This window comes from Taudactylus pleione, unplaced genomic scaffold (genome assembly GCF_031769625.1).
Source record: "Taudactylus pleione unplaced genomic scaffold, aTauple2 ptg000070l, whole genome shotgun sequence".
Taxonomy (NCBI): Eukaryota; Metazoa; Chordata; class Amphibia; order Anura; family Myobatrachidae; genus Taudactylus; species Taudactylus pleione.
In genome coordinates this window covers 17,511,460-17,533,392 of record NW_028284472.1, presented here as the reverse complement: position 1 = coordinate 17,533,392, position 21,933 = coordinate 17,511,460, and the positions used below count along the sequence as shown (strand labels likewise).

At 42.0% G+C, this 21,933-nt stretch overlaps 10 non-coding genes across 10 annotated transcripts; all 10 read right to left on the bottom strand.

Annotated features, from left to right (window-relative positions):
• Positions 1-11,515: 11,515 nt before the first annotated feature.
• TRNAR-UCU (transfer RNA arginine (anticodon UCU)) lies at positions 11,516-11,601 on the bottom strand. Its single transcript is given in 2 exon segments — positions 11,516-11,551; positions 11,565-11,601. It is a non-coding gene; the product is annotated as a tRNA-Arg (tRNA).
• Positions 11,602-13,190: 1,589 nt separating this feature from the next.
• Positions 13,191-13,276, bottom strand: TRNAR-UCU (transfer RNA arginine (anticodon UCU)). The gene is given in 2 exon segments: positions 13,191-13,226; positions 13,240-13,276. It is a non-coding gene; the product is annotated as a tRNA-Arg (tRNA).
• Positions 13,277-14,305: 1,029 nt separating this feature from the next.
• On the bottom strand, positions 14,306-14,391 carry TRNAR-UCU (transfer RNA arginine (anticodon UCU)). Its single transcript is given in 2 exon segments — positions 14,306-14,341; positions 14,355-14,391. It is a non-coding gene; the product is annotated as a tRNA-Arg (tRNA).
• A 1,580-nt stretch (positions 14,392-15,971) lies between these two features.
• Positions 15,972-16,057, bottom strand: TRNAR-UCU (transfer RNA arginine (anticodon UCU)). Its single transcript is given in 2 exon segments — positions 15,972-16,007; positions 16,021-16,057. It is a non-coding gene; the product is annotated as a tRNA-Arg (tRNA).
• A 1,029-nt stretch (positions 16,058-17,086) lies between these two features.
• On the bottom strand, positions 17,087-17,172 carry TRNAR-UCU (transfer RNA arginine (anticodon UCU)). The gene is given in 2 exon segments: positions 17,087-17,122; positions 17,136-17,172. It is a non-coding gene; the product is annotated as a tRNA-Arg (tRNA).
• A 464-nt stretch (positions 17,173-17,636) lies between these two features.
• TRNAR-UCU (transfer RNA arginine (anticodon UCU)) lies at positions 17,637-17,722 on the bottom strand. The gene is given in 2 exon segments: positions 17,637-17,671; positions 17,686-17,722. It is a non-coding gene; the product is annotated as a tRNA-Arg (tRNA).
• A 1,586-nt stretch (positions 17,723-19,308) lies between these two features.
• On the bottom strand, positions 19,309-19,394 carry TRNAR-UCU (transfer RNA arginine (anticodon UCU)). The gene is given in 2 exon segments: positions 19,309-19,344; positions 19,358-19,394. It is a non-coding gene; the product is annotated as a tRNA-Arg (tRNA).
• Positions 19,395-19,858: 464 nt separating this feature from the next.
• On the bottom strand, positions 19,859-19,944 carry TRNAR-UCU (transfer RNA arginine (anticodon UCU)). Its single transcript is given in 2 exon segments — positions 19,859-19,893; positions 19,908-19,944. It is a non-coding gene; the product is annotated as a tRNA-Arg (tRNA).
• A 1,029-nt stretch (positions 19,945-20,973) lies between these two features.
• Positions 20,974-21,059, bottom strand: TRNAR-UCU (transfer RNA arginine (anticodon UCU)). Its single transcript is given in 2 exon segments — positions 20,974-21,009; positions 21,023-21,059. It is a non-coding gene; the product is annotated as a tRNA-Arg (tRNA).
• Positions 21,060-21,531: 472 nt separating this feature from the next.
• On the bottom strand, positions 21,532-21,617 carry TRNAR-UCU (transfer RNA arginine (anticodon UCU)). Its single transcript is given in 2 exon segments — positions 21,532-21,567; positions 21,581-21,617. It is a non-coding gene; the product is annotated as a tRNA-Arg (tRNA).
• Between the last annotated feature and the right edge of the window lie 316 nt (positions 21,618-21,933).

Sequence of the window (21,933 nt, the reverse complement as noted above, 5' to 3'; positions counted from 1 at the left end):
TCCTCGGCATAGAAAGGGTTAAAACAAACTGGAGAGGGGGGGATATAGTGAAAGAATTAAATAAGCATGAGAGCAAATTGATTTTTTTATTAAAAACCCTAAAACAACAAGGTCTCAATATAGATATTGAGTTGAATGTATTTTTATAGTAAAAATATTTTTATTTTACTAATGTCATCCACTTTTTATTGTTCATATAAACATTTTACTTATTTTATAAACACATTTCATATATATTTTAAAACACCACCTGAAAACCACGATTTAAAAATGTTACTTGAAAGAAACTATTTTGACACACTGTGTCGTTTTTAATCAATAAAGTTTTTTGAAAAAAAGAAACCATGGAGGCAGGAATAAAAAGGCTTCCTAGGCTTCCCAAACGTCACCCTTGATAAAGTACACATTGTATGAAACTCGTTGGAGACGGAGCTGCAGGTTGCCCGACTGATTCTACCCCCAAGTAGAAGCAAGACGCCGCTGACCCCCGTGCAAGGAGGCACAGAGCGTTCAAGCTCAAGGGACGGAGAAGACGTCGCGCACCACACTATTAATGAACACCGGAGGGGTGGCAATTTTAGGGTAAGAACAGGGACAGCGTTCTTTTAAAGACATATTCCCGTATTCACCGGGCCACCCACGAACATTCTACTCCATACCACTTGATCTCTCAATGTGTTTAAGGCTCAGCAGGTGATCCCCACCATGGCTAGGTAAGATCTGTGCTATTGAGGACATCTGTGTAGAGAGGGAAGGTGATCTGTGTTAATGGGAGGGATATATGTGTGGGTGAAGCGCTGTGTGTGTGTAGCTAAGTGAGGGGAGGAAAGAGCTGTGTGGGGATCTGAGTGAGGGGGGAGATCTGTATGGGTGGTGCTCTGTATGTGTTAGCTGTGTGGGGGTCTGTGAGGTGTGGGATCTGAATGAGTGGGGAGATCTGTGTGAGAGGGGAGCTGTATGGGTGGTGCTCTGTATGTGTGTGAGGGGGTGATCTGAGTGATTTGGGATAGCTGTATGGGGTCTGTGAGGTGGGGGATCTGTGTGAGTGGGGAGATCTGTGTGAGGGGGGAGCTGTATGGGTGGTGCTCTGTATGTGTGTGAGCGGGTGATCTGAGTGATTTGGGATAGCTGTGTGGTGGTCTGTGAAGTGGGGGATCTGAGTGAGTGGGGAGATCTGTTTGAGGGGGGAGCTGTATGGGTGGTGCTCTGTATGTGTGTGAGGGGGTGATCTGAGTGATTGGGGATAACGAGTTGGAGGTCTGTGAGATGGGGGATCTGAGAGGGGGTAGATCTGTATGAGTTGAGTGCTGTATGTGTGGGAGGGGAGAGCTGAATGGGTGGTGCTCTGTATATGTGTGAGGGGGTGATCTGAGTGATTTGGGATAGCTGTGTGGTGGTCTGTGAGGTGGGGGATCTGAGTGGGGAGATCTGAGTGAGGGGGGATCTGTATGGATGGTGCTCTGTATGTGTGTGATGGGGTGATTGGGGATAGTGGGGTGGAGGTCTGTAAGATGGGGGATTTGATAGGGGGAGATCTGTATGAGTTGAGTGCTGTATGTGTGGGAGGGGGGAGCTGTATGGGTGGTGCTCTGTATATGTGTGAGGGGGTGATCTGAGTGATTGGGGATAGCTGTGTGGGGGTCTGTGAGGTGGGGGATCTGAGTGAGTGTGGAGATCTTTATGGGTGGTGCTCCGTATATGTGTGATGGGGTGATCTGAGTGATTGGGGATAGCTGTGTGGGGGATCTGAGTGAGGGGGGATCTGTATGGGTGGTGCTCTGTATGTGTGTGATGGGGTGATTGGGGATAGTGGGGTGGAGGTCTGTGAGATGAGGGATTTGATAGGGGGAGATCTGTATGAGTGGAGTGCTGTATGTGTGTGAGGGGGGAGCTGTATGGGTGGTGCTCTGTATATGTGTGAGGGGGTGATCTGAGTGATTGGGGATAGCTTTGTGGGGGTCTGTGACTGAGGTGGGGGATCTAAGGGGTGGAATATCATTGGGAGTGGCATCTGTATGAGTTGAGTGCTGTATGTGTGTGAAGGGGGGAGCTGCTGTATCTACATTTTATCACCCACATCAAAGCACTGTTGCATGGTCTGCAAATAGGTATCAGGATGACCCTTAATGTGCGTGACACTTGGGATGGGAAGCATGAAGCATCCCCCCACTCATTGCATTCAGCGGTTTTAGTAACGCCTTGTGCATGAACAATTGAGGCTAAAATTGCAAAGGACGGCTCTCCCGAAAAGAGCTGTCCATTGCAATAGAGGGACTTCCCGGTTTATGACCCAGAAGCCCCTCTGCGCAAGCATCGTATGACCTGCATGCCATGGGGGACACTGGGAGGGATCCATTTGGATCCCTCTCAGTGTACAATGCAGAGAGTAGCCCATAGGCTTATATTTGGCAACAACATCTATAGGTGGCGTTGCAGCTTGGTGCATATGGAAAATGCGGTCAAACCACTGAATACTGTATTTTCTGAGGTGTGACGGCATTTTTACCTGTGATGCATCCCGCCCTTGGTGTTTATTTATGTGTCTAAAAAGCCCCATAACCTGCAAAACTGCTATGAGACCCCTAGCGACGGAGCGCCCGTCGCTAGCCGGGTCTCGCGCATGCGCACGACGGAGCCGGCTCCATCGTGCGCATGCTCTGTGAGGACCATCGACCCGGTTGCGAGCGCATCAGCGCTTGCGACCGGGTCTGAATGAGACCCTGTGTGTGTGTGAGATGGGGGATACATGTGGTTGGAGAGCTGTGTGTGTATGTGTGAGATGGGGGATGCATGTGGGTGGAGAGCTGTGTGTGTGTGTGAGATGATGGATGAGTGTGGGTGGAGAGCTGTGTGTGTGTGTGAGATGGGGGATGCGTGTGGGTGGAGAGCTGTGTGTGTGTGAGATGGGGGATGCGTGTGGGTGGAGAGCTGTGTGTGTGTGTGAGATGATGGATGCGTGTGGGTGGAGAGCTATGTGTGTGTGTGAGATGGGGGATGCATGTGGGTGGAGAGCTGTGTGTGTGTGTGAGATGATGGATGCGTGTGGGTGGAGAGCTGTGTGTGTGTGTGAGATGGGGGATGCGTGTGGGTGGAGAGCTGTGTGTGTGTGAGATGGGGGATGCCTGTGGGTGTTGTGTGTGTGTGTGTGATGGGGGATGCATGTGGGTGGAGTGCTGTGTGTGTGTGTGTGTGTGTGAGATGAGGGATGCCCGTAGGTGGAGTGCTGTGTGTGTTTGTGTGTGAGATGGGGGATGCGTGTGGGTGGAGTGCTGTGTGTGTGTGTGTGTGTGAGATGAGGGATGCCCGTAGGTGGAGTGCTGTGTGTGTTTGTGTGTGAGATGGGGGATGCGTGTGGGTGGAGTGCTGTGTGTGTTTGTGTGTGAGATGGGGCATGCGTGTGGGTGGAGTGCTGTGTGAGTGTGAGCAGGGGTAGAGAGACATTGTGCTTTTTCGAATTACTGAAAGCTGTATGGGGGAATCTAAGTGATTAGGGAGAGCTGTGTGTGTGTGAGATGGGGGACACATGTGGATGGAAAGCTGTGTATAGGCTTGCCGATTTGGTCGGGAGCCTCCCGAATATCGGGTGCCGCTCCCAACACCCCGGAAAGGCAGGCAAGCCTCCTGGCTGCCGCCTAGCCCCCGGAGTACTACTAGAATCCCCCGTTGCGGGGGGGCCCGATGACGCGATTTGCGCTGAATCGCGTCATCGTGACTCGCCCCCTGCTTCACAATGCCTTTATTTCTGGCATTGTAAAGAGGGGGTGGGGCCACGATGATGCGTTTGTGCGATCACACCCTGACCCCGCCCCCAAAATGGCATCATAGCCCAGCCACGCCCCCCGCTGCATGCAGGCATTCAGCTCCCTCCCAGAAGGAGGGAGCTGAATGTCAGCATGTATGGCTGTGTGTGTGTGAGATGGGGGATGCCTGTGGGTGGAGTGCTGTGTGTGTGTGTGAGATGGGGAATGCGTGTGGGTGGCGTGCTGTGCATGCGTGTGTGAGCGAGGATAGAGAGCTGTATGGCGGATCTGAGTCAGTGGAGAGAGCTGTGTGTGTGTGAGATGGGGGATGCGTGTGTGTGGAGTGCTGTGTGTGCGTGAGATGGGGGATGCATGTGGGTGGAGTGCTGTGTGTGTGTGTGAGATGGGGGATACATGTGGGTGGAGTGCTGTGTGTGTGAGATGGGGGATGCGTGTGGGTGGAGTGCTGTGTGTGTGTGTGAGATGGGGGATGCATGTGGGTGGAGTGCTGTGTGGAGTGCTGTGTGTGTGTGTGTGTGTGTGTGTGAGATGGGGGATGCATGTGGGTGGAGTGCTGTGTGTGTGAGATGGGGATGCGTGTGGGTGGAGTGCTGTGTGTGTGTGAGATGGGGGATGCATGTGGGTGGAGTGCTGTGTGTGTGTGTGGAGTGCTGTGTGTGTGTGTGTGTGAGATGGGGGATGCATGTGGGTGGAGTGCTGTGTGTGTGAGATGGGGGATGCGTGTGGGTGGAGTGCTGTGTGTGTGTGTGTGAGATGGGGGATGCATGTGGGTGGAGTGCTGTGTGTGTGTGGAGTGCTGTGTGTGTGTGTGTGTGTGTGTGAGATGGGGGATGCATGTGGGTGGAGTGCTGTGTGTGTGTGTGTGAGATGGGGGATGCGTGTGGGTGGAGTGCTGTGTGTGTGTGTGTGTGTGAGATGGGGGATGCATGTGGGTGGAGTGCTGTGTGTGTGTGAGATGGATGCATGTGGGTGGAGTGCTGTGTGTGTGAGATGGGGGATGCGTGTGGGTGGAGTGCTGTGTGTGTGTGTGTGAGATGGGGGATGCGTGTGGGTGGAGTGCTGTGTGTGTCAGTGGGTGTAGAGAGCTGTATGGGGGGATCTGAGTCAGTGGAGAGAGCTGTGTGTGTGTGTTGGGGGAAGATCTGAATGAAGGGGGGAGCTGTGCGAGGGATATATATACTGAATTATTTATATATACTTTAATATGGGGCCCCAAAGTGGCATATTTTTATTTTTTAATTATCGGGTCCTAGTCCCGATAATTATAATTTCTTATTATCACTGATATACACGCATGTGCGTATATATATATATATATATATATATATTGATAGATATATATGCACCTTATTTATTTTCCCTTTTCTCCAGGGGGTCACACAACTCTAACTTTCCTCCGAGTGACTGGGATGAACTTACACCACTGTCTGTTCCCATGGCACACGCACAGGTGCCCCATGCCCCAGTGATGTCATTGGTTACCAGTAGTCCCTAACTGTTTCCTAGTTGCCTTCTGATGTGTATTGATTCAGCCGTTTCTCCAAAGAGTCTAGTTTTTGTTTGGTTAATCCTTCAAAATAGGTGTGGCTGAGGCAACACAGGGACGTGGCTGGCAGGAATGAGGATGTGGTTAACAGCGTGATGAGTGTGGCCTAGATGGAACAGAGGCGGGACTTAATTTGTGACAGTTTTTGTTTTTCTCTCATTGGGAGATATAGTTTAGCTGTAAATTGATGTTACTGGCCCTATGTAAATAAATGTTAATTACATTCTGTATGACTTCTTTGCTTAATTATATGAGTGACACCTATTGTATTGCTGTGTAATATTGTTAATATATGTGTCAAATATGAAACATGAAAAATACTTCATGCGGAAAAAAAGATCCAGATGCCTATTTGGTGCAAATATGCTGGATGAGTATGGGATGCCGGCGCTCAGGATCCCAGCGATCAAAATCCTGACACTGGCATCCTGACAGGGTTAGGATACCGACACCTGTCTGTCAGCATCTTGACCCTCCACCCCTCTTCCTAACCCTATGCCTCCCTCCCCTGTGCCTAAATCTAACCTTCTCCCCTAGTGCCTAAACCTAACCTCCCTCCCCCTAGAGCCTAATCCACCCTCCCCGGTGCCTAACACTAACCCTCCCTCCCCTAGTGCCTAAACCTAACCTCCCCCTCCCCGGTGCCTAACCCTTTCCCTAGAGCCTAACCCTAACTCTCCCTCCCCTAGTGCCTAAACCTAACCTCCCCCTCCCCGGTGCCTAACCCTTTCCCTAGAGCCTAACCCTAACTCTCCCTCCCCTAGTGCCTAAACCTAACCTCACCCTCCCCAGTGCCTAACCCTAACCCTCCCCCTAGAGCCTAACTGTAACTCTCCCCCTAGAGCCTAACCCTCCCTCCCTGGTGCCTAAACCTAACCCTCTCGCTAGAGCCTAAACCTAAACCTCCCTCCCTGGTGCCTAAACCTAACCCTCCCCCTAGAGCCTAACCCCTAACCCTATCCCTAACCCTGCTACTTGCCTTCAGGATGCCAGCACCGGGATTCTGAAATGTGTTGGGATTTGGGCACCAGTATTCTAACTGCTGACATCCCCTATGTCAGGATACTGAACTTATCCCGAAATACGCAGTAGGTAACAGTGCAGGTTGAAATAAAAAGAGAATGCCCTTCTGGTAGTGATGTGCATGGACCCCCGAGTTTTGGTTGTGGTTTTGGCCAAAACCACCCATAAGCATTTTGGTTTTGGATTTCTTTAAAATCTATAAAAACAGCTACAGTCATTTCATTTGATTTGTTGTTTGATGAATTGCATAATCCCTCCATCCTCATAGAGATCTATGTTGACAGAAATCTCTATGACATAACATAGTCTTGAAAAGGCGTTCTCTTACACCTGGCAATGGGGACCTGTGAAGCCAGAAAGTAGAGATGTGTGGTTCAGTTTTCCTGAAGAACAAACTTTGGGGTTCTAAGTAGAAACAAGTCCCGGTTCGGGTCTGCTGTAAGTTCAGAACTCGGATTTAAAACCAGAATCTGGGTTTTGGATTGCATGTAATCAGGTCCAAATGTACATGATTTTAGTTGTTTTTATCTATTTTAGAAAAATCCCAAACCGAATGCAAACCAAAACACGGGGGCATGCGCACATCTCTAGATATACGTACATTACTGTTAGTGCCATAAGCTTACAATCTAATAGATACATTGAACACTTGGTGAAAAGAGGTATTCCTGGTAGGCTGGGTTATTCTTTAATGATTAAAAGGCATCTTACATCTAATTGGAAGCATTAATGGGCAGTTTATATTAATGTAGTCTACAATTGGAGGTTGCCAAGATGACCTACCAAATATATAAGGTATAAGGTGAGAATAAATAATCATCAGAATATAATGGAAATCAATTGCTTTCAAATAACATTGTTTATTTCTATTAAGCCCTACACTGGCTCCTCTTCCCTTTCAGAACCCAATTCAAGGTTATTACACTCACCTACAAAGCCCTCGCCCAATCCTCTCCCAGTTACATCTCTGATCTCATCTCCATTCACACTCCTGCCCGCCCACTTCGCTCAATAAACGCACGCCGCCTCTCATGCCAAATGATTACTTCCTCCCACTCCTGCCTCCAAGATTTTGCCCATGCTGCTCCTCACCTTTGGAACTCTCTCCCTCTCCCTATCAGACTCTCCACCTCTCTATAAATCTTCAAATAGGCTCTCAAGACCCACTACTTCATCAAGGCCTTCCAGCTCTCATCCTAACCTGCTGCTACATGCTCTTTCCTCCCTATCTACCCCATCTGAGTCACGCCTGTTTATCCGCCCCTCCTCTTTGTAATGTAAGCTCTCATGAGCAGGGGCCTCTTCTCTCATCTGCTCATTTTGAATGTTTTAATCGCTAATGCAGCAATGTGTATAAACCATGTCTTTGTCCTGCATTGTATTGTACTGTAAAGATGCGTATCCACTTGCCGATAGAGAAAGAACAGTAAGACTACAACATTGTAATCATACTGTCATTCTCCTTCCTCATATGTGCAGTCCCTCCACTGAACAATATGTCGTTCAGTGCAGGCACCCTCCCTCATCCCCAAATATGCACAACCTGTCGTTATCGGCAGATTGACCTGCATGTTCAGTCGATGATTGATGTTGAAAATGACCAGCGGAAGCGTGCATTGCTGGTCGTTCTCGACATTTTAATGCCTGATTTGTGAACGATTAATGAGCAATTGAACGATAACTAAGTCGTTATCGTTCAATCGCTCATTTTAATCGCCTAGTGGACACGCACCTTAAGTCACTGGATTCTTGTTCACTTGTTTGTTTATGTACTTTGGGCCTGATTCAGAGCCGCTCGCAAAAAGCGAGCGCTCGCTCTGAAACAGGGCGGCCGCTTTTTTTTTTTTATACAAAAACCGTCCTCCTGGCCACTTGCTAAGCTGTGGGTGACCAGGTGATGGTCACGATCTATTAAGCCCTACACTGGTTCCCCTTCCCTTTCAGAACCCAATTCAAGGTTATTACACTCACCTACAAAGCCCTTGCCCAATCCTCTCCCATTTACATCTCTGATCTCATCTCCATTCACACTCCTGCCCGCCCACTTCGCTCAACAAATGCACGCCGCCTCTCCTGCCAACTGATTATTCCCTAACCCTCCCCCTAACCCTGCTACATGCTTTCGGGATGCCAGCACCGGGATTCTGAAATGTGTTGGGATTTGGGCGCCAGTATTCTAAGCGCTGGCATCCCCTATGTCAGGATACTGGACGTATACCCAAATACACAGTAGGTAACAGTGCAGGTTTAAATAAAAAGTGAAGCCTTTCTGGAAGTGATGTGCATGGACCCCCGTGTTTTGGTTGTGGTTTTGGTTTTGGATTTCTTTCAAATTGATCTGCAGTAGGTAACAGTGCAGGTCGAAATAAAAAGTGCAAAATGAGCCCCTACATCTTTTTTGCTGCTTTTTTTTTTACCAAATTAAAGTTATGGGTCGTTTTTCAGCTGGCTGTAAAACAGATAATATACTTCCAAACCTTTTAGCAAGGAAATTATAGTATTTGATTTTGAAACCACTTTTCCTGTAAGTGAGATATAAAGTTGAAGATTAAAATATTGTAGTGTTTTGTCGCCCTCTAGTGGAGAAATTTAAAAAAATTTAAATACACTGCACAACATGAGGGGTCTCTGCAAAATGTTTGCACACTTGCTAAAATATCAATGATTTCAACATTAGCATAAATTGTATTATATTACCTTTTGTTGGGCAATGGGATATGTCTATGAAAATCTAACTCAATAAAAAGTAAAGTTTTACCTCCTTTACATGGTGGGCTACTTAATTATTATTATTGTTATTATCCTTTATTTATATGGCACCACAAGTGTTCTGCAGCGCCGTACAGTGGGCCTGATTCAGACACGCTCGCAAATGATATGCGCTCGCAAGCGGGTCGATGGTGAGGCACTGCGCACACGTGGCGTGCACAATGCACGTGCGCAAGACCCCGAAACGAGTGAGAAATTCACTCGCTCCGGCGCTCGCTACAAATGGGGCGGCTTTTGTAGGCGGGGAGGGGGGGGTGGCTGGCCAAACGAGGCATTCCCATAGGAACGCCTGCTGTTTGAGGGCAGCCCTACTGACATCACTAGTGGCTTGCGGGAACGAGACCCTACCACAAGGGTGTCGTCGCAAGCCCGATGGTCGCGACCGTCGTGACCATCACCTGGCCGCTCGCAAAAGCTGTGGGTGGTCACCCACAGCTTAGCAAGCGGCCAGGAGGACGTTTTTTGTAAAAAAAGCGACCGCCCTCATTCAGAGCGAGCGCTCGCTTTTTGCGAGCGGCTCTGAATCAGGCCCAAAGTACATAAACAAACAAGTGAACAAGAATCCAGTGACTTAAGGTGCGTGTCCACTAGGCGATTAAAATGAGCGATTGAACGATAACGACTTAGTTATCGTTCAATTGCTCATTAATCGTTCACAAATCAGGCATTAAAATGTTGAGAAAGACCAGCAATGCACGCTTCCGCTGGTCATTTTCAACATCAATCATCGACTGAACATGCAGGTCAATCTGCCGATAACGACAGGTTGTGCATGTTTGGGGATGAGGGAGGGTGCCTGCACTGAACGACATATTGTTCAGTGGAGGGACTGCACATATGAGGAAGGAGAATGACAGTATGATTACAATGTTGTAGTCTTACTGTTCTTTCTCTATCGGCAAGTGGATACGCACCTTTACAGTACAATACAATGCAGGACAAAGACATGGTTTATACACATTGCTGCATTAGCGATTAAAACATTCAAAATGAGCAGATGAGGGAAGAGACCCCTGCTCATGAGAGCTTACATTACAAAGAGGAGGGGCGGATAAACAGGCGTGACTCAGATGGGGTAGATAGGGAGGAAAGAGCATGTAGCAGCAGGTTAGGATGAGAGCTGGAAGGCCTTGATGAAGTAGTGGGTCTTGAGAGCCTATTTGAAGATTTATGGAGAGGTGGAGAGTCTGATAGGGAGAGGGAGAGAGTTCCAAAGGTGAGGAGCAGCACGGGCAAAATCTTGGAGGCAGGAGTGGGAGGGAGTAATCATTTGGCAGGAGAGGCGGCGTGCATTTGTTGAGCGAAGTGGGTGGGCAGGAGTGTGAATGGAGATGAGATCAGAGATGTAAATGGGAGAGGATTGGGCGAGGGCTTTGTAGGTGAGTGTAATAACCTTGAATTGGGTTCTGAAAGGGAAGAGGAGCCAGTGTAGGGCTTAATAGAAATAAACAATGTTATTTGAAAGCAATTGATTTCCATTATATTCTGATGATTATTTATTCTCACCTTATACCTTATATATTTGGTAGGCCATCTTGACAACCTCCAATTGTAGACTACATTAATATAAACTGCCCATTAATGCTTCCAATTAGATGTAAAATGCCTTTTGCTCATTAAAGAAGAACCCAGCCTACCAGGAATAACTCTTTTCACCAAGTGTTCAATGCACCTATTAGATTGTGAGCTTATGGCACTACCAGTAGTGTACGCATATCTAGAGATGTACGCATGTTTCCTTGTTTTGGTTTTAGCAAAACCACCCTCAGATGTTTTGGTTTGCATTCGGTTTTGGATTTTTAAAAAAATAGATAAAAACAACTAAAAACATGTAATTTTGACCTGATTACATGCAATCCAAAACCGAGATTTGGGTTTTAAATCCGAGTTCTGAAGTTACAGCAGACCCGAACAGGGACTTTTTTCTACTTAGAACCCCAAAGTTTGTTCTTCGCCACAGAGCCCCTGATGGTTTAAGGACTTGGTTCGACTGTAGCACTTGTAGAATACATAGAGTGGCAAAGGAGTATCAGATATTTATAATAGTTCTCCCAAATGCAAAAACAGCCATGTCTTAGTCTCCCTCCTGCTGATATTTGGTGCAAGTCATATTTTAAGTATTGTGGTAAACAATTAAGGACTGTAGGGAGACATTTTTTAAAGATGTTTTAGAATACATACCCCTCAATCTGAGCAAGGCTAGTTGAGTAGATACAAAAGTGTTTTCAAAACATCAATAACTGGTTTAAAGGTATCTGAAATTACATTGTAACTTGTGATCTTACTTTGAAAGGGACTTTCCAGTCAACAACCGATCATTATATTGTTTATGTAGTATAAGGATCTCCAATCTCCAATCATATTGTTATGAAAAGTTGTTTGTAAATCCTAAATATTTGCAATTCAAACTAAAGAAAGACTCTGGTGGGACTCGAACCCACTACCTTTGAATAACTACAACCAACTAGAAGTCCAATGCGCTATCCATTGCGCCACAGAGCCCCTGGTGGTTTAAGAGCTTGGTTCGACTGTAGCACTTGTAGAATACATAGAGTGGCAAAGGAGTGTCAGATATTTACAATAGTTCTCCCAAAAGTAAAAACAGCTAAATCTGAGTGTTCCTCTTACTGATATTTGGTGCAAGTCCTATTTTAAGTATGCAGATTTAGTGACATAATTTGTGGTACACAATTAAGGACTCTAGGGAGACATTTTTTTAATGATGTTTTAGAATACATACCCCTCAATCTAAGCAAGGCTAGTTGAGTAGAGACAAAAGTGTTTTCAAAACACCAATTACTGGTTTAAAGGTATCTGAAATTACATTGTAACTTGTGATCTTACTTTGAAGGGGACTTTCCAGTCAACAACCGATGATTATATTGATTTTGTAGTATAAAGGTCTCCAATCTCCAATCATAGTGTTATGAATAGTTGTATGTAAATCCTAAATATTTCCATTTAAATTTAAAGAACGACTGTGGTGTGACTTGAACCCACAACCTTTGAATAACTACAACCAACTAGAAGTCCAAGGTGCTATCCATAGTGACAAAGAGTCCCTGGTGGTTTAAGTGCTTTGTTCGACTGTAGCACTTGTAGAATACATAGAGTGGCAAAGGAGTGTCAGATATTTACAATAGTTCTCCCAAATGCAAAAACAGCGATATCTGAGTCTTCCTCTTGCTGATATTTGGTGCAAGTCCTATTTTAAGTATGCAGATTTAGTGACATAATTTATGGGTCACAATTAAGGACTGTAGGGAGACATTTTTTTTATGATGTTTTAGAATACATACCCCTCTATCTGAGCAAGGCTAGTTGAGTAGAGACAAAAGTGTTTTCAAAACACCAATAACTGGTTTAAAGGAATCTGAAATTACATTGTAACTTGTGATCTTACTTTTAAAGGGACTTTCCAGTCAACAACCGATCATTATATTGTTTATGTAGTTTAAGGATCTCCAATTTCCATTCATATTGTTATGAAAAGTTGTATGTAAATCCTAAATAATTGCATTTAAAACAAAAGAATAACTCTGGTGGGACTGGAGCCCATAACTTTTGAATAACTAGAACAAACTAGAAGTCCAATGTGCTATCCATTGCGCCACAGAGCCCCTGGTGAGTTAAGTTCTTGGTTCGACTGTAGCACTTGTAGAATACATAGAGTGGCAAAGGAGTGTCATATATTTACAATAGTTCTCCCAAATGCAAAAACAGCTATATCTGAGTCTTCCTCTTGCTGATATTTGGTGCAAGTCCTATTTTAAGTATGCGGATTTAGTGACATAATTTGTGGTACACAATTAAGGACTGTAGGGAGACATTTTTTATGATGTTTTAGAATACATACCCCTCAATCTGAGCAAGGCTAGTTGAGCTGAGACAAAAGTGTTTTCAAAACACGAATTACAGGTTTAAAGGAATCTGAAATAACATTGTAACTTGTGATCTAACTTTGAAAGGGACTTTCCAGTCAACAACCGATCATTATATTGTTTATGTAGTATAAGGATGTCCAATCTCCAATCATATTGTTATGAAAAGTTGAATGTAAATCTTAAATATTTGCATTTAATACTGAAGAACAACTCTGGTGGGACTCGAACCCACAACCTTTGAATAACTACAACCAACTAGAAGTCCAATGCGCTATCCATTGCGCCACAGAGCCCCTGGCGGTTTTAGCACTTGGTTCGACTGTAGCACTTGTAGAATACATAGAGCGGCAAAGGAGTGTCAGATATTTACAATAGTTCTCCCAAATGCAAAAACAGCTATATCTGAGTCTTCCTCTTGCTGATATATGGTGCAAGTCCTATTTTAAGTATGCGGATTTAGTGACATAATTTGTGGTACACAATTAAGGACTGTAGGGAGACATTTTTTTATGATGTTTTAGAATACATACCACTCAATCTAAGCAAGGCTAGTTGAGTAGAGACAAAAGTGTTTTCAAAACACCAATTACTTGTTTAAAGGAATCTGAAATTACATTGTAACTTGTGATCTAACTTTAAAAGGGACTTTCCAGTCAAAAACCGATCATTATATTGTTTATGTAGTATATGGATCTCCAATCTCCAATCATATTGTTATGAAAAGTTGAATGTAAATCCTAAATATTTGCAATTAAAACTAAAGAATGAATCTGGTGGGACTCGAGCCCACAACTTTTGAATAACTACAACCAAATAGAAGTCTAACGTGCTATCCATTGCACCACAGCGCTCCTGGCAGTTTATGTGCTTGGTTCGACTGTAGCACTTGTAGAATACATAGAGTGGCAAAGGAGTGTCAGATATTTACAATAGTTCTCCCAAATGCAAAAACAGCTATATCTGAGTCTTCCTCTTGCTGATATTTGGTGCAAGTCCTATTTTAAGTATGCGGATTTAGTGACATAATTTGTGGTACACAATTAAGGACTGTATGGAGACATTTTTTATGATGTTTTAGAATACATACCCCTCATTCTGAGCAAGGCTAGTTGAGCTGAGACAAAAGTGTTTTCAAAACACGAATTACAGGTTTAAAGGAATCTGAAATTACATTGTAACTTGTGATCTAACTTTGAAAGGGACTTTCCAGTCAACAACCAATCATTATATTGTTTATGTAGTATAAGGATGTCCAATCTCCTATCATATTGTTATGAAAAGTTGAATGTAAATCTTAAATATTTGCATTTAAAACTGAAGAACGACTCTGGTGGGACTCGAACCCACAACCTTTGAATAACTTCAACCAACTAGAAGTCCAATGCGCTATCCATTGCGCCACAGAGCCCCTGGTGGTTTTAGCACTTGGTTCGACTGTAACACTTGTAGAATACATAGAGTGGCAAAGGAGTGTCAGATATTTACAATAGTTCTCCCAAATGCAAAAACAGCTATATCTGAGTCTTCCTCTTGCTGATATATGGTGCAAGTCCTACTTTAAGTATGCGGAATTAGTGACATAATTTGTGGTACACAATTAAGGACTGTAGGGAGACATTTTTTTATGATGTTTTAGAATACATACCACTCAATCTATAGTTGAGTAGAGACAAAAGTGTTTTCAAAACACGAATTACAGGTTTAAAGGAATCTGAAATAACATTGTAACTTGTGATCTAACTTTGAAAGGGACTTTCCAGTCAACAACCGATCATTATATTGTTTATGTAGTATAAGGATGTCCAATCTCCAATCATATTGTTATGAAAAGTTGAATGTAAATCTTAAATATTTGCATTTAATACTGAAGAATGACTCTGGTGGGACTCGAACCCACAACCTTGGAATAACTACAACCAACTAGAAGTCCAAGGTGCTATCCATAGTGACAAAGAGTCCCTGGTGGTTTAAGTGCTTTGTTCGACTGTAGCACTTGTAGAATACATAGAGTGGCAAAGGAGTGTCAGATATTTACAATAGTTCTCCCAAATGCAAAAACAGCGATATCTGAGTCTTCCTCTTGCTGATATTTGGTGCAAGTCCTATTTTAAGTATGCAGATTTAGTGACATAATTTATGGGTCACAATTAAGGACTGTAGGGAGACATTTTTTTTATGATGTTTTAGAATACATACCCCTCTATCTGAGCAAGGCTAGTTGAGTAGAGACAAAAGTGTTTTCAAAACACCAATAACTGGTTTAAAGGAATCTGAAATTACATTGTAACTTGTGATCTTACTTTTAAAGGGACTTTCCAGTCAACAACCGATCATTATATTGTTTATGTAGTTTAAGGATCTCCAATTTCCATTCATATTGTTATGAAAAGTTGTATGTAAATCCTAAATAATTGCATTTAAAACAAAAGAATAACTCTGGTGGGACTGGAGCCCATAACTTTTGAATAACTAGAACAAACTAGAAGTCCAATGTGCTATCCATTGCGCCACAGAGCCCCTGGTGAGTTAAGTTCTTGGTTCGACTGTAGCACTTGTAGAATACATAGAGTGGCAAAGGAGTGTCATATATTTACAATAGTTCTCCCAAATGCAAAAACAGCTATATCTGAGTCTTCCTCTTGCTGATATTTGGTGCAAGTCCTATTTTAAGTATGCGGATTTAGTGACATAATTTGTGGTACACAATTAAGGACTGTAGGGAGACATTTTTTATGATGTTTTAGAATACATACCCCTCAATCTGAGCAAGGCTAGTTGAGCTGAGACAAAAGTGTTTTCAAAACACGAATTACAGGTTTAAAGGAATCTGAAATAACATTGTAACTTGTGATCTAACTTTGAAAGGGACTTTCCAGTCAACAACCGATCATTATATTGTTTATGTAGTATAAGGATGTCCAATCTCCAATCATATTGTTATGAAAAGTTGAATGTAAATCTTAAATATTTGCATTTAATACTGAAGAACAACTCTGGTGGGACTCGAACCCACAACCTTTGAATAACTACAACCAACTAGAAGTCCAATGCGCTATCCATTGCGCCACAGAGCCCCTGGCGGTTTTAGCACTTGGTTCGACTGTAGCACTTGTAGAATACATAGAGCGGCAAAGGAGTGTCAGATATTTACAATAGTTCTCCCAAATGCAAAAACAGCTATATCTGAGTCTTCCTCTTGCTGATATATGGTGCAAGTCCTATTTTAAGTATGCGGATTTAGTGACATAATTTGTGGTACACAATTAAGGACTGTAGGGAGACATTTTTTTATGATGTTTTAGAATACATACCACTCAATCTAAGCAAGGCTAGTTGAGTAGAGACAAAAGTGTTTTCAAAACACCAATTACTTGTTTAAAGGAATCTGAAATTACATTGTAACTTGTGATCTAACTTTAAAAGGGACTTTCCAGTCAAAAACCGATCATTATATTGTTTATGTAGTATATGGATCTCCAATCTCCAATCATATTGTTATGAAAAGTTGAATGTAAATCCTAAATATTTGCAATTAAAACTAAAGAATGAATCTGGTGGGACTCGAGCCCACAACTTTTGAATAACTACAACCAAATAGAAGTCTAACGTGCTATCCATTGCACCACAGCGCTCCTGGCAGTTTATGTGCTTGGTTCGACTGTAGCACTTGTAGAATACATAGAGTGGCAAAGGAGTGTCAGATATTTACAATAGTTCTCCCAAATGCAAAAACAGCTATATCTGAGTCTTCCTCTTGCTGATATTTGGTGCAAGTCCTATTTTAAGTATGCGGATTTAGTGACATAATTTGTGGTACACAATTAAGGACTGTATGGAGACATTTTTTATGATGTTTTAGAATACATACCCCTCATTCTGAGCAAGGCTAGTTGAGCTGAGACAAAAGTGTTTTCAAAACACGAATTACAGGTTTAAAGGAATCTGAAATTACATTGTAACTTGTGATCTAACTTTGAAAGGGACTTTCCAGTCAACAACCAATCATTATATTGTTTATGTAGTATAAGGATGTCCAATCTCCTATCATATTGTTATGAAAAGTTGAATGTAAATCTTAAATATTTGCATTTAAAACTGAAGAACGACTCTGGTGGGACTCGAACCCACAACCTTTGAATAACTTCAACCAACTAGAAGTCCAATGCGCTATCCATTGCGCCACAGAGCCCCTGGTGGTTTTAGCACTTGGTTCGACTGTAACACTTGTAGAATACATAGAGTGGCAAAGGAGTGTCAGATATTTACAATAGTTCTCCCAAATGCAAAAACAGCTATATCTGAGTCTTCCTCTTGCTGATATATGGTGCAAGTCCTACTTTAAGTATGCGGAATTAGTGACATAATTTGTGGTACACAATTAAGGACTGTAGGGAGACATTTTTTTATGATGTTTTAGAATACATACCACTCAATCTATAGTTGAGTAGAGACAAAAGTGTTTTCAAAACACGAATTACAGGTTTAAAGGAATCTGAAATAACATTGTAACTTGTGATCTAACTTTGAAAGGGACTTTCCAGTCAACAACCGATCATTATATTGTTTATGTAGTATAAGGATGTCCAATCTCCAATCATATTGTTATGAAAAGTTGAATGTAAATCTTAAATATTTGCATTTAATACTGAAGAATGACTCTGGTGGGACTCGAACCCACAACCTTGGAATAACTACAACCAACTAGAAGTCCAATGCGCTATCCATTGCGCCACAGAGCACCTGGCGGTTTTAGCACTTGGTTCGACTGTAGCACTTGTAGAATACATAGAGTGGCAAAGGAGTGTCAGATATTTACAATAGTTCTCCCAAATGCAAAAACAGCTATATCTGAGTCTTCCTCTTGCTGATATATGGTGCAAGTCCTATTTTAAGTATGCGGATTTAGTGACATAATTTGTGGTACACAATTAAGGACTGTAGGGAGACATTTTTTTATGATGTTTTAGAATACATACCACTCAATCTAAGCAAGGCTAGTTGAGTAGAGACAAAAGTGTTTTCAAAACACCAATTACTGGTTTAAAGGAATCTGAAATTACATTGTAACTTGTGATCTAACTTTAAAAGGGACTTTCCAGTCAAAAACCGATCATTATATTGTTTATGTAGTATATGGATCTCCAATCTCCAATCATATTGTTATGAAAAGTTGAATGTAAATCCTAAATATTTGCAATTAAAACTAAAGAATGAATCTGGTGGGACTCGAGCCCACAACTTTTGAATAACTACAACCAAATAGAAGTCTAACGTGCTATCCATTGCACCACAGCGCTCCTGGCAGTTTATGTGCTTGGTTCGACTGTAGCACTTGTAGAATACATAGAGTGGCAAAGGAGTGTCAGATATTTACAATAGTTCTCCCAAATGCAAAAACAGCTATATCTGAGTCTTCCTCTTGCTGATATTTGGTGCAAGTCCTATTTTAAGTATGCGGATTTAGTGACATAATTTGTGGTACACAATTAAGGACTGTATGGAGACATTTTTTATGATGTTTTAGAATACATACCCCTCAATCTGAGCAAGACTAGTTGAGCTGAGACAAAAGTGTTTTCAAAACACCAATTGCTGGTTTAAAGGAATCTGAAATCACATTATAACTTGTAATCTAACTTTGAAAGGGACATTCCAGTCAACAACCGATCATTATATTGTTTATGTAGTATAAGGATCTCCAATCTCCAATCATATTGTTATGAAAAGTTGAATTTAAATCTTAAATATTTGCATTTAAAACTGAAGAACAACTCTGGTGGGACTCAAACCCACAACCTTTGAATAACTACAACCAACTAAAAATCCAACGCGCTATCCATTGCGCCACAGAGCCCCTGGTGGTTTTAGCGCTTAGTTCGACTGTAGCACTTGTAGAATACATAGAGTGGCAAAGGAGTGTCAGATATTTACAATAGTTCTCTGAAATGCAAAAACAGCTATATCCGAGTCTTCCTCTTGCTGATATTTGGTGCAAGTCCTATTTTAAGTATGCGGATTTAGTGACATAATTTGTGGTACACAATTAAGGACTGTAGGGAGACATTTTTTATGATGTTTTAGAATACATACCCCTCATTCTGAGCAAGGCTAGTTGAGCTGAGACAAAAGTGTTTTCAAAACACGAATTACAGGTTTAAAGGAATCTGAAATTACATTGTAACTTGTGATCTAACTTTGAAAGGGACTTTCCAGTCAACAACCAATCATTATATTGTTTATGTAGTATAAGGATGTCCAATCTCCTATCATATTGTTATGAAAAGTTGAATGTAAATCTTAAATATTTGCATTTAAAACTGAAGAACGACTCTGGTGGGACTCGAACCCACAACCTTTGAATAACTTCAACCAACTAGAAGTCCAATGCGCTATCCATTGCGCCACAGAGCCCCTGGTGGTTTTAGCACTTGGTTCGACTGTAACACTTGTAGAATACATAGAGTGGCAAAGGAGTGTCAGATATTTACAATAGTTCTCCCAAATGCAAAAACAGCTATATCTGAGTATTCCTCTTGCTGATATATGGTGCAAGTCCTACTTTAAGTATGCGGAATTAGTGACATAATTTGTGGTACACAATTAAGGACTGTAGGGAGACATTTTTTTATGATGTTTTAGAATACATACCACTCAATCTATAGTTGAGTAGAGACAAAAGTGTTTTCAAAACACGAATTACAGGTTTAAAGGAATCTGAAATAACATTGTAACTTGTGATCTAACTTTGAAAGGGACTTTCCAGTCAACAACCGATCATTATATTGTTTATGTAGTATAAGGATGTCCAATCTCCAATCATATTGTTATGAAAAGTTGAATGTAAATCTTAAATATTTGCATTTAATACTGAAGAATGACTCTGGTGGGACTCGAACCCACAACCTTGGAATAACTACAACCAACTAGAAGTCCAATGCGCTATCCATTGCGCCACAGAGCACCTGGCGGTTTTAGCACTTGGTTCGACTGTAGCACTTGTAGAATACATAGAGTGGCAAAGGAGTGTCAGATATTTACAATAGTTCTCCCAAATGCAAAAACAGCTATATCTGAGTCTTCCTCTTGCTGATATATGGTGCAAGTCCTATTTTAAGTATGCGGATTTAGTGACATAATTTGTGGTACACAATTAAGGACTGTAGGGAGACATTTTTTTATGATGTTTTAGAATACATACCACTCAATCTAAGCAAGGCTAGTTGAGTAGAGACAAAAGTGTTTTCAAAACACCAATTACTGGTTTAAAGGAATCTGAAATTACATTGTAACTTGTGATCTAACTTTAAAAGGGACTTTCCAGTCAAAAACCGATCATTATATTGTTTATGTAGTATATGGATCTCCAATCTCCAATCATATTGTTATGAAAAGTTGAATGTAAATCCTAAATATTTGCAATTAAAACTAAAGAATGAATCTGGTGGGACTCGAGCCCACAACTTTTGAATAACTACAACCAACTAGAAGTCTAACGTGCTATCCATTGCACCACAGCGCTCCTGGCAGTTTATGTGCTTGGTTCGACTGTAGCACTTGTAGAATACATAGAGTGGCAAAGGAGTGTCAGATATTTACAATAGTTCTCCCAAATGCAAAAACAGCTATATCTGAGTCTTCCTCTTGCTGATATTTGGTGCAAGTCCTATTTTAAGTATGCGGATTTAGTGACATAATTTGTGGTACACAATTAAGGACTGTATGGAGACATTTTTTATGATGTTTTAGAATACATACCCCTCAATCTGAGCAAGACTAGTTGAGCTGAGACAAAAGTGTTTTCAAAACACCAATTGCTGGTTTAAAGGAATCTGAAATCACATTATAACTTGTAATCTAACTTTGAAAGGGACTTTCCAGTCAACAACCGATCATTATATTGTTTATGTAGTATAAGGATCTCCAATCTCCAATCATATTGTTATGAAAAGTTGAATGTAAATCTTAAATATTTGCATTTAAAACTGAAGAACGACTCTGGTGGGACTCGAACCCACAACCTTTGAATAACTACAACCAACTAGAAGTCCAACGCGCTATCCATTGCGCCACAGAGCCCCTGGCGGTTTTAGCGCTTGGTTCGACTGTAGCACTTGTAGAATACATAGAGTGGCAAAGGAGTGTCAGATATTTACAATAGTTCTCTGAAATGCAAAAACAGCTATATCCGAGTCTTCCTCTTGCTGATATTTGGTGCAAGTCCTATTTTAAGTATGCGGATTTAGTGACATAATTTGTGGTACACAATTAAGGACTGTAGGGAGACATTTTTTTATGATGTTTTAGAATACATACCACTCAATCTAAGCAAGGCTAGTTGAGTAGAGACAAATGTGTTTTCAAAACACGAATTACAGGTTTAAAGGAATCTGAAATAACATTGTAACTTGTGATCTAACTTTGAAAGGGACTTTCCAGTCAACAACCGATCATTATATTGTTTATGTAGTATAAGGATGTCCAATCTCCAATCATATTTTTATGAAAAGTTGAATGTAAATCTTAAATATTTGCATTTAATACTGAAGAATGACTCTGGTGGGACTCAAACCCACAACCTTTGAATAACTACAACCAACTAGAAGTCCAATGCGCTATCCATTGCGCCACAGAGTACCTGGCGGTTTTAGCACTTGGTTCGACTGTAGCACTTGTAGAATACATAGAGTGGCAAAGGAGTGTCAGATATTTACAATAGTTCTCCCAAATGCAAAAACAGCTATATCTGAGTCTTCCTCTTGCTGATATATGGTGCAAGTCCTATTTTAAGTATGCGGATTTAGTGACATAATTTGTGGTACACAATTAAGGACTGTAGGGAGACATTTTTTTATGATGTTTTAGAATACATACCACTCAATCTAAGCAAGGCTATTTGAGTAGAGACAAAAGTGTTTTCAAAACACCAATTACTTGTTTAAAGGAATCTGAA